The 11339-nt window shown below is 35.1% G+C and overlaps 1 long non-coding RNA gene across 1 annotated transcript; it reads right to left on the bottom strand.

The window, feature by feature from the left end:
* Positions 1–5701: 5701 nt before the first annotated feature.
* Positions 5702–8778, bottom strand: LOC135730019 (uncharacterized). Its single transcript, XR_010525841.2, has 5 exons — positions 8529–8778; positions 6708–6764; positions 6501–6564; positions 6150–6211; positions 5702–5990 (listed from the first exon to the last, which is right to left on the bottom strand). It is a non-coding gene; the product is annotated as an uncharacterized lncRNA (long non-coding RNA).
* Between the last annotated feature and the right edge of the window lie 2561 nt (positions 8779–11339).

The following is an 11339-nucleotide window of genomic DNA, read 5'->3' as shown; positions in this document are numbered from 1 at the left end:
GACAGCTTTCTGTGTGCATGCTCTGAGACAAACAATTGATGAGAATTCAGTTTGGATTAATTATCTATAAATAACAGTCTCATATATGTTAACAATGGATGAGGCTTGGTTATCAGTTTTAGAAGTTGTTATCAGGGAATAACAAATTTTGGAATGTTGGGACTGACCAATCAGAACCAGGGAGCAGTGTAATAAATCATCATATGACCCAGCAAGCATTAATGCTTAAACACATTTGACTAGCTAATTGATAAACAAACAACTGATTAATTATCAATACTAATTGTGGGAGAGGGGTTAATATTTATTTACCATCTAAAACACATTCATTCTTAATCTTTTTTTTTTAAGAAAAATTTGCTAAAAACAGCTCCATTCATATTTTTGTCTCATCAAATTGACACTAACAATACAACATCAGTGTTTGAATCCCTGTAAATTTCTGACCGAACTATACAAGTTCTTTTGTTAAATAGTTATCAAATAATGAACTTTAGCTTTTATGCATCTAGCATTAGATACAGAAATTGAATTAAATGATTAATAACACTGTCTTTATTGTACAAATTAATTATTATTATTATTTTTAGAGCAACAGAAGTGATTTTCTGTTTGTCTTGGGTTGTTTGATTAACAATAATGACACAGACTTAAGTAGGTTAATTGAGGTTACTGTCTCTTTAGGAACAAATAAGCACAGACTGGTTTCTGACTGTAATCTATACATACACTTAAAGGAATATTCAATTTTCTTAAAAGAAAAATCCAGATAATTTACTCACCACCATGTCATCCAAAATGTTGATGTCTTTCTTTGTTCAGTCGAGAAGAAATTATGTTTTTTGAGGAAAACATTGCAGGATTTGTCTCATTTTAATGAACTTTAATAGAGCCCAACATTTAATACTTAACTCAACACTTTACAGTTTTTTTCAACGGAGTTTCAAAGGACTCTTAATGATCCCAAACGAGGCATAAGGGTCTTATCTAGCAAAACGATTGTCATTTTTGACAATAAAAATAACAAATATACACTTTTAAAGCACAACTTCTCGTTTAAATCCGGTCGTGATGCGCCAACGCGACCCCACGCAATACGTCATGACGTCAAGAGGTCACAGAGGACGAACGCGAAACTCCGCCCCAGTGTTTACAAGTGTTGAGAACGAGGACCGTTCCTACGTTGTTGTATGTGAACTGATACTAATTAATGTCTTTGAGTCAGTTTATTGTTTAAAATGGTCCGCAAATGTGCGTTTTATATATGTAACACGTGACCTCCCTACGTCACTACGCATTTACGTTAGGTCGCGCTGGACCGGATTTAGACGAGAAGTTGTGCTTTAAAAGTGTATATTTGTTATTTTTATTGTCAAAAATGACAATCGTTTTGCTAGATAAGACCCTTATGCCTCGTTTGGGATCGTTTAGAGTCCTTTGAAACTCCGTTGAAAAAAACAGTTAAGTGTTGAGTTAAGTATTAAATGTTGGGCTCTATTAAAGTTCATTAAAATGAGAAAAATCCTGCAATGTTTTCCTCAAAAAACATAATTTCTTCTCGACTGAACAAAGGAAGACATCAACATTTTGGATGACATGGTGGTGAGTAAATTATCTGGATTTTTCTTTAAAGAAAATGGAATATTCCTTTAAGACATAAACAAATGTTTTATTAGAAAAAGAATACTGTGAGGTCATTTTGTGTGTATGTGCCCTGTCAAGAACAGAAAGATTTTATGTTCGCTTACTTTTTGAAACACTTCTATCCATATATGCCCTACTGAGGGCACTTAAACGCGTGCTCATACACATGCAGAGGAGGAATTCCAAACAGTGCTTCAGGAAGAAGATGCAGCATAAACAGTCACTACACATAAAAACACATTTAAATGCATGTGCGTACAGAAATCTGCTCTCTTTAGTGCCTTTTTGTGGTGAAATAGTTTTAAATCACTTGAATGTTAACATTTGCAAGCATTAGAAACACGTTAATGATAAACTTTCCCTATTTAAATTGCATATTAATCCGCAAATCGCATGCGAGCCAAACCGCGGGTCCACCACTGGCTGTTTCTCAATGTCAAGGATACTTCCTTGGCAGGACTAGTCCTTACAAGTCACTTCCTTCAGAGGCTAGGCAAGGCTCCTCTTTAGAAATTGGAGAACATGTAAATGGAAGAGGCAAGCAAGTGCACGTCATTGCGTCATTACGTCAATGAAAATGTGTGCTTTCGTCCCTACGGGCATAGGATTGTAGGATTGTGGGTGATTTCACCGAGCGAAGAGCGTGAAGGATACACATATGCATCCTTTCCTGGGATATTTCTTGAACGAAGAAATTCTTTCCTTGGTTGCAATTGCGAGTATCCTCGACAATGGAACAGCCCTTCGACGGATGTCAAAGACGTAGCATCCTCGAAATTCTGGCTTCCGAGGATCCTTCCTTGACATTGCCTTGAAACGGCCACTGTGTGTGCGACTTAAGTCGCACTCGAGTCCGAGTCTCGAACTCGAGTCCCCATCTCTGGTACAAGTATGGAGGTTGGGCAGAGGTACAGTATTGTTCAAAATAATAGCAGTACAATGTGACTAACCAGAATAATCAAGGTTTTTAGTATATTTTTTTATTGCTACGTGGCAAACAAGTTACCAGTAGGTTCAGTAGATTCTCAGAAAACAAATGAGACCCAGCATTCATGATATGCACGCTCTTAAGACTGTGCAATTGGGCAATTAGTTGAATTAGTTGAAAGGGGTGTGTTCAAAAAAATAGCAGTGTGGCATTCAATCACTGAGGTCATCAATTTTGTGAAGAAACAGGTGTGAATCAGGGGGCCCCTATTTAAGGATGAAGCCAACACTTGTTGAACATGCATTTGAAAGCTGAGGAAAATGGGTCGTTCAAGACATTGTTCAGAAGAACAGCGTACTTTGATTAAAAAGTTGATTGGAGAGGGGAAAACCTATAAAGAGGTGCAAAAAATGATAGGCTGTTCAGCTAAAATGATCTCCAATGCCTTAAAATGGAGAGCAAAACCAGAGAGACGTGGAATAAAACGAAAGACAACCATCAAAATGGATAGAAGAATAACCAGAATGGCAAAGGCTCAGCCAATGATCACCTCCAGGATGATCAAAGACAGTCTGGAGTTACCTGTAAGTACTGTGACAGTTAGAAGACGTCTGTGTGAAGCTAATCTGTTTTCAAGAATCCCCCGCAAAGTCCCGCTGTTAAAAAAAAGGCATGTTCAGAAGAGGTTACACTTTGCCAAAGAACACATCAACTGGCCTAAAGAGAAATGGAGGAACATTTTGTGGACTGATGAGAGTAAAATTGTTCTTTTTGGGTCCAAGGGCCACAGGCAGTTTGTGAGACGACCCCCAAACTCTGAATTCAAGCCACAGTACACAGTGAAGACAGTGAAGCATGGAGGTGCAAGCATCATGATATGGGCATGTTTCTCCTACTATGGTGTTGGGCCTATTTATTGCATATCAGGGATCATGGATCAGTTTGCATATGTTAAAATACTTGAAGAGGTCATGTTGCCCTATGCTGAAGAGGACATGCCCTTGAAATGGTTGTTTCAACAAGACAATGACCCAACACACTTTAGTAAACGGGCAAAGTCTTGGTTCCAAACCAACAAAATTAATGTTATGGAGTGGCCAGCCCAATCTCCAGACCTTAATCCAATTGAGAACTTGTGGGGTGATATCAAAAATGCTGTTTCTGAAGCAAAACCAAGAAATGTGAATGAATTGTGGAATGTTGTTAAAGAATCATGGAGTGGAATAACAGCTGAGAGGTGCCACAAGTTGGTTGACTCCATGCCACACAGATGTCAAGCAGTTTTAAAAAACTGTGGTCATACAACTAAATATTAGTTAGTTTAGTGATTCACAGGATTGCTAAATCCCAGAAAAAAAATGTTTGTACAAAATAGTTTTGAGTTTGTACAGTCAAAGGTAGACACTGCTATTTTTTTGAACACACCCCTTTCAACTAATTGCCCAATTGCACAGCCTTAAGAGCGTGCAGATCATGAATGCTGGGTTTTGTTTGTTTTCTGAGAATCTACTGAACCTACTGGTAACTTGTTTGCCACGTAGCAATAAAAAATATACTAAAAACCTTGATTATTCTGGTTAGTCACATTGTACTGCTATTATTTTGAACAATACTGTACACCAATTTTCCTCTCAGCTGTCTTAACAGTCCATGCAGCAATGCCTAATTTGGTGGCTGAAACAAACCAGAAAGTTACAGATCAGACCATTATAGACAGTTCAAAAACAGACATATTTTATTTTCATTAAAATTTTCCACATTCCCCTAGACCCTTAATATTGGTCAAGGTTTTTATTCGCTTCCTTTTACACTATGTACCTGTAAGACATTAATGTAAACAAAAATAATAACATGTTTATTTACAGGCAAGCAAAAATGTTGGAGAGATGATGATGCTAATCTGGGTATATCACAAAGTCTGGTATTCTCTGCAAAAATATTATTTAAGTTAAATGAAGTTAAATATCCTTTACATCCAAGTAACACACAGTAAAGATTTTAGCATGGTGTTTCCCCATCTTAAATGTCTAACTGCATTAATAATTAATAATAAATGAAGTATTTACTTACTGGTTCTAAGGAATAAAAAAAAAACTTGTATTAGCAGTGGCATTTAGCATGTTAAAATGCCACTTACTTGAAATCTATTTAAAATTCCCATGCGATGAAAATCAAGAATTTAACCATTATGGGTTGTTGAGGCCATTTTTGATTTTTTATGTCTTAATTTTGGCCACAACTTTCTCTGTTTCAGCAAATGGAATGATTTTTGGTGACAAATCTTATATTGACACATATTTTGAGAAAATGCTTTGAAATTTTTCAAAAACTCAACAATATACAGTGGGCAAATTTACTACCCCTTCAGGTTGTTCATGTACAAAAAAGCCAATGGCTGTAAAAATTTATCAGATATTTTTCCAATTTTTCCATAAATCTGTTAATCACCCTCAGTACTGATCAAAACTACCAAAAGCTTACAAAATTTCCATTATTTTAATTCTTTAATTGCCAAGTTCATAAGTGGTGTCACTGATTTGATGAAAAAAAAAACACACTGTTAACGATTTCCCTGTATTTTTACAGTACGGTACTGGCAGCACGGTTGCCAGTAAGTTACTGTATTTTGGTTTTACAGTACTGTACTGTAATACCATTTACAGTACACAAACTAGTACTGTATAGTTACAAAGCAGTACTGTACTGTAATTTTACAATATTTTATTACAGTAGTCTATTTTTACAGTAATTTACTGTAATGTCTATATTGACCCATAAATACTATTTATTACTTATTACAATTAATACAATAATATTATATAAAATAGCTAGAGATTTAGGTTTAAATCTATAGTTATTAATATGGTAAAAATGCTAAATTAAAACATAATGAATTAAAAGGCAATCCAAGCAATGTTTGTATCAAAATTTTATTTAAAAAAAACATTTAATTGAAACAAACATATTTAAAACAAGATTTTAAACAATAATAAACATATAATAAAGTAACATAAAATAAAATCAACAAGTATAAACAAGTTTGGAGACCCCTGCTGTAACATATTTAACTCTGGCAAATAGAACACTGTTCCATAGTTTGAAGTTTTCAGTTTAAAGTCCATCATCAACTAAAAGGTAACATTTCACTGTGGTAAAAACAACACTGGCCCATAGTTTTAAATATTCTACTTGAATTTCATTTAACACTAAAAATAAATGCATTAAACTGTGGCAGACAGACCACAGTGGCCTTTACTTTGAAGTCGTCCATTCGAACTCAATCAGGGACTGCATGAAGCTGTTCACATGGGGGTTAATGGCCACAGCTTTTCTCTGCACCAAGTTCCTTGTCTTTTTGCTTGCTCCTTGTCTGGATGTGCACTTTTTCCCATCTTTGGAATTAATTCTATCCAGAAACCTGTTAGAAATATCATAAACATTAAGTCAACAAATATAAGATAGAAAAAGATTCTTAAAAAATTAAACTCAGCCTTGAATTTACTCCTATTCTGAAACCTTTTACTCTTATTCTACTGTTCCACACCTAATTTCACTAAAATACAGAAGATTCACTTACCGCTGAACAAACTCTTTTCTCAATGGACAGCATCCACCTGGATCCTGTCATGATTGAATGTCCTGAACAGAAAGTACAATTGTTACTGATTTGGACACTAACTTTTTATTCTGAAAACAAAATCTTTTGTCAATAAAGTCCAGGGACACCTCTGCTAAATAAATACAATTATTAAATTAAATTTCTTAAAAAACAAAGTCTGAATATTTCTGTTTGTATATTTCTACATGGCAAACTAAGACAATTGTGTACATGTTGTGTATGGTCGTGTTACAGTGTTGTGTGTGGGAATTGTGAATGAGTGTATACATGGGTATTTAAAGAAGCTGTAGTGGTAAAGTACAAACTTACCGAACATAATGTGCTTGGTGTGTGTCTGGTATCACCCGTTGTGCCTCCACATCTGCCTTAACTCCTGATAAAGTGCAAGGACACTCATGTAAACTACAAATAAAAAGTGATTAGCCACATTCCTGTGCACTTTTACATGTGACGTGAAAGCATTTAATATTGCAGTCAAAAAAATACATGACTTGTAACTGTACATCATGTACTTGCCTGGTGCCTTTAAAGATGATCCATTTTACCCAATCCAGCTTACAAGCAATGGTAAGACTGTAAAAAATACAAATGTTACAAAATCTGTTAGCCATAGAAATAAGTAGACATTGTAAAGGAAATGGAAAAAGAAAATTTTGTAATACTTTACTACAATAGTTTATTCCTTAACATTTGGTAATGCCTTACTGTAGCTAATATGAACTAACAATGAACAATATATTTTACAACATTAATAATATTTGATAATGTTCATTGTGCATTAACTAATGTAAACAGAGACAAAGTGATTGATTTAAAAATGTATTAAGTGTTTAAATCTAATATCATGCTATGCTAACAAATAAAATATTACTGTAAGTGTTAAGTCAGTTGTAAAACACATATATATATATATATATTTTTCCCATCTTTGGAATTAATTCTATCCAGAAACCTGTTAGAAATATCATAAACATTAAGTCAACAAATATAAGATAGAAAAAGATTCTTAAAAAATTAAACTCAGCCTTGAATTTACTCCTATTCTGAAACCTTTTACTCTTATTCTACTGTTCCACACCTAATTTCACTAAAATACAGAAGATTCACTTACCGCTGAACAAACTCTTTTCTCAATGGACAGCATCCTAATATATATATATATTAGTTGTTATATTATATATTATATATAAATATCTAAATAAGTCTTTTTTTAATTATAACATCTTGTCTACAGAAAATATCTGAAAATGTCTCGTTTAGTGCAGAAAATAGCGATTTATAGTGACAAGGTAAAAAGACTTCCCCTAATGTTTAACCCGGACCGGCTGCGGTGTAACACGCTATTTCACGCAAAGTTTTTTAAGTTAGTAGCTAGCTGCTCACTTTAAAGATAAACATGATCGCCTAAATCTGAGCAATCCTGGTGATGCCAGTTTCCTACACGATGTTATAATGGACTACCGTATTTTACATCCAGAGATGAAGGATCAGATGACAGAGACGAGAAGGCAAAGGTACGTAAATGCGGAGCCCATTCTCTTTTCGTGCATTGATTTGATGTGTTTTGGAAACTTATATATACTGCATGTAATGCATCTGAAGTGGTGGAAACAATATGCCATAAAAATGTAACGTTATTTGACAACTTACTGGACGTGTAAAACGCTTTAGAGAAGATATTCTCTGCTTTTGCTGATATACCGTAATATAATAACAACAACAAGCGCGGCAATCCCTTACGTTCATCTGATATTAAGATGAGCCCAGGTCTGAATGATATTTGGTCGAAGTTAAAGCTGCGATGAAATCGATGCATGTATCCAGTTAAATATGAGGTTTCTTGTTTTCACTTCTGTGGAGGAGGACTGCGGTACTACAGTATGATGTGTACGGCGTGTCAAGTCCTGTCTGTTTACAACCACGAGTCAGCCTTGCCAAACAGTCGAACTTAATACTTTTCTCTGACGCTAACTGAACGGATGAAACGCAGAGATAAACGACCGTTATGCTGGGACCGCAAGACCGCGCTGGCGGGTTGTCTTTGTCCATTTCGTTAAAAATAGTTTCATTGTCACCACACTTTCAACACAATATAAACTCACCAAAACCCTCATAATTTAGTTAAAACAACCCTATATTCATTAAAAAAAGGTGTAAAGCGAGTTAAAGCAGCGGTAGACATCTGTGTGTAAGCTTACTTTCTGGGGGAGATTGAAACTTTGTTGGCGACCGTTTTTCTCTCTCATTGCACGTTTAAAACAATATTGTGACAAACTATTGACAACATTCTTAAACTAAAAATTAAGTTTTCATGAAACAGAAATATTTCAAACTTACCGAACTGACAGAAATCAATCGTCCTCCTTCAGCTGCAGCCAGGAGTTGTGCTGTCTGTGTGATTTGACTCTGGCGCACTTTCTCTGATTATTGCAAGTACACCTGGCACATTACAGCAATGGCTACAGCAAGGTTACATTAAGACCAAAATATACTGTAAAATTTTCCCACTCAAACAAATTTACCCAGAATGCATTATGAACTGCAGTACTGTACTGTAATGTACACATACAGTATAGTACTGTGGATTTTTACAGTAAAGTACTGCTAAATCTACAGCGACATCTAACAGTGCACACACACACAAAATTACAGATTTTCAATATAAAAGGTGATTATGGACTGGTCTAGGGCATGCCAAAGATTGGTAAAAACAGTGGCTTTGATGCATTTTTAGTTTTTGTGCAGCATCAGTTTTTATTTTTTCCTCCCTTATTAGTTGTTTGTGGCTTTTTTGCCTCATTGACTTCCATTATGACGACATTGTTTGATTGCAAAGCAATGACACCTTATTATCATGCATTCTTGATTGTTGGTGATTTTTCCTTTTGCTAATAGGTAAATTTTCATTTTTACTTTTGATCACCATGTGGCACCATTAACCCTTTAGTAGGCCTGTGCAAAAAGCAGAGCCTAATTTCTGGCTTGTACATTGAGTTATATGGAGTATAACAGCATATTATTGTGTGTCTCTGTGTGTGTGTGCACGTGTGTGTAGGGTTAGTTTTGAGAATCACCTCCCTGCACTGATGAGAGAGATTCAGCCTGTATCTGTCCCTCTAGACACAAAGCCACAGACACCGGCAGGCAACAGCAGCTCAGGAATAAAAAGGGGAACATACAAGTGGTGCACAGAACAAAAAAAAAGAACAGTCAGCACTTGCATCTGTTGTGGTGGACACACTTGCAGAGAGCACCAAGTAATATGCTGCAAGTCCTGCTGGAAAGACTAAACACACACACGTGCACACATACACACTAAAAGTTAGTTTGATTGCTTAGTTCTCCATCCATACTCTACTATTGCTTCATTGTTCAATTTATTTGAAGTTGTTTTTGCATTTTGGTTCATAATAAATGTTCATAAATCTGAGGCAGAGAAGATTTTTTCACACAGGCTCGCATGCATGCACACACACACACAAACACACTCTCTCTCTCTCTCTCTCTCTCTGTCTCTAATATGCTGTTATATTCCATATAACTTAATGTACAAGCCAGAAATCAAGCTCTGTTTTTTGCACAGGCCTACTACAGGGTTAATGATGCCAAATGGTTATCAACAGTAAAAATGACAAATTATAAAACGCGCAGTTCTGGTTCTTTTTTCTGATTGGTTGAAACGAGTTCTAAGCCGTGATAAAATACCCCGGTAAACCCACGGTTCAGACCGCATTACATAATTATCACTGCGCCACTGTTGCTGCGTACTGATTTATGAAAATAAACCCCGCAGTCTTTAATCATATTTTTAATTTGTCTATATTTGCACAATTAATGGCAATATCCAAATAAATGTCAATAAATATTGTTGAGTCATCTCGTCAACAAAGAGAAAACGTTCCCTGAGGAGTTTCTACCTCAAATTCATATTTCTGCTATCCACTGGGTGGCGATCTTACCCAACTTAAACACTGATGCATTCACTCAACACTAAAAACACTGTGTAAGTTTTGATCAGGCTCTGAATCCGATCTCTTACAAAAGTTATTCACAAAAATTTAATTATCTCAGCTTTTAGCTGAAAATTTGAGAGGTGATAAGAGAACAAATGAAGGTAGGATGAAACAGGGTTTTTTAAGCGGAGGGTCTGTTCTTTCATTTGATATTTTATGTTTATTTAAAGAAGATAATTATTCTGTAAGGCATTAAACTAAAACTGGGTGGCAACTTAAAAAAACAGTTGCACAATATAAATGTTAATGTATAAGTTATATGAATGTTGATTTATAACAATAAACACTAGAGTCTTAAATCATATTTTCATTGTGTCTTTGCTGCGTCTGTGTTGCTTGAGAACTGCCCTGTTTCAGCCACACTTGATTCTGAGGAACTACTTTGTTTGGCGGAAGAGTAATATTTGTACTAATATAATTACAACTTATTTGTGTTTTATTTTATGAAATTCTGCTTTGCATATGAAGTAACCGTATTTTAGCTGTTATAAAGTGCACTGGTAACCCACTGCTTCTTGGGGCTTATTGCTTTATTTTACCCCTTAGCAAAAGGAAAAACAGCCAACAATCAAGAATGCATGATAATAAGTTTTCATTGATTTGCCATCAAAAAATGTAATTATAATGGAAGTCAATGGGGCAAAAAACCCACAAACAACTAATTAGGGAGAAAAAAATAAAAACTGATGCTGCACAAAAACTAAAAAGGCTTTAAAGCCAATGTTTTTACCAATCCTTGGCATGCCCTAGACTGAGAAAGGTTAAAAAAATCCAGTCCACAATCACTTTTTATATTGAAAATCTGTCAATTTGTGTGTTTTTCCCCCCAAATCAGTGACACCACTTATGAACTTGGCAATTAAAGAGTTAAAATCATGGAAATTTTGTAAACATTTGGTAGTTTTGATCAGTTCTGAGGTTGATTAAGAGATTTATGAAAAAAATAGAAAACAAATGTATCTGATACATGTTTACAGCCGTTTAATTTAGTGGCCGTTTTTGTACACGAACATCCCGAAAGTGAATTTGAACAACCCACAAGGGTTAATGTTGTTTGCATGTCTATGTGGTGTTATATATTTGCTTAAATGTAAATGCTTTCTGACAAACCATGTTCAAATTTATCAAATCAACA

The sequence above is a fragment of the Paramisgurnus dabryanus genome, chromosome 11 (assembly GCF_030506205.2).
Source record: "Paramisgurnus dabryanus chromosome 11, PD_genome_1.1, whole genome shotgun sequence".
Lineage (NCBI taxonomy): Eukaryota > Metazoa > Chordata > Actinopteri > Cypriniformes > Cobitidae > Paramisgurnus > Paramisgurnus dabryanus.
Note: the sequence above shows the minus strand (reverse complement) of the source record. Positions and strands in the feature narration are given on the sequence as shown.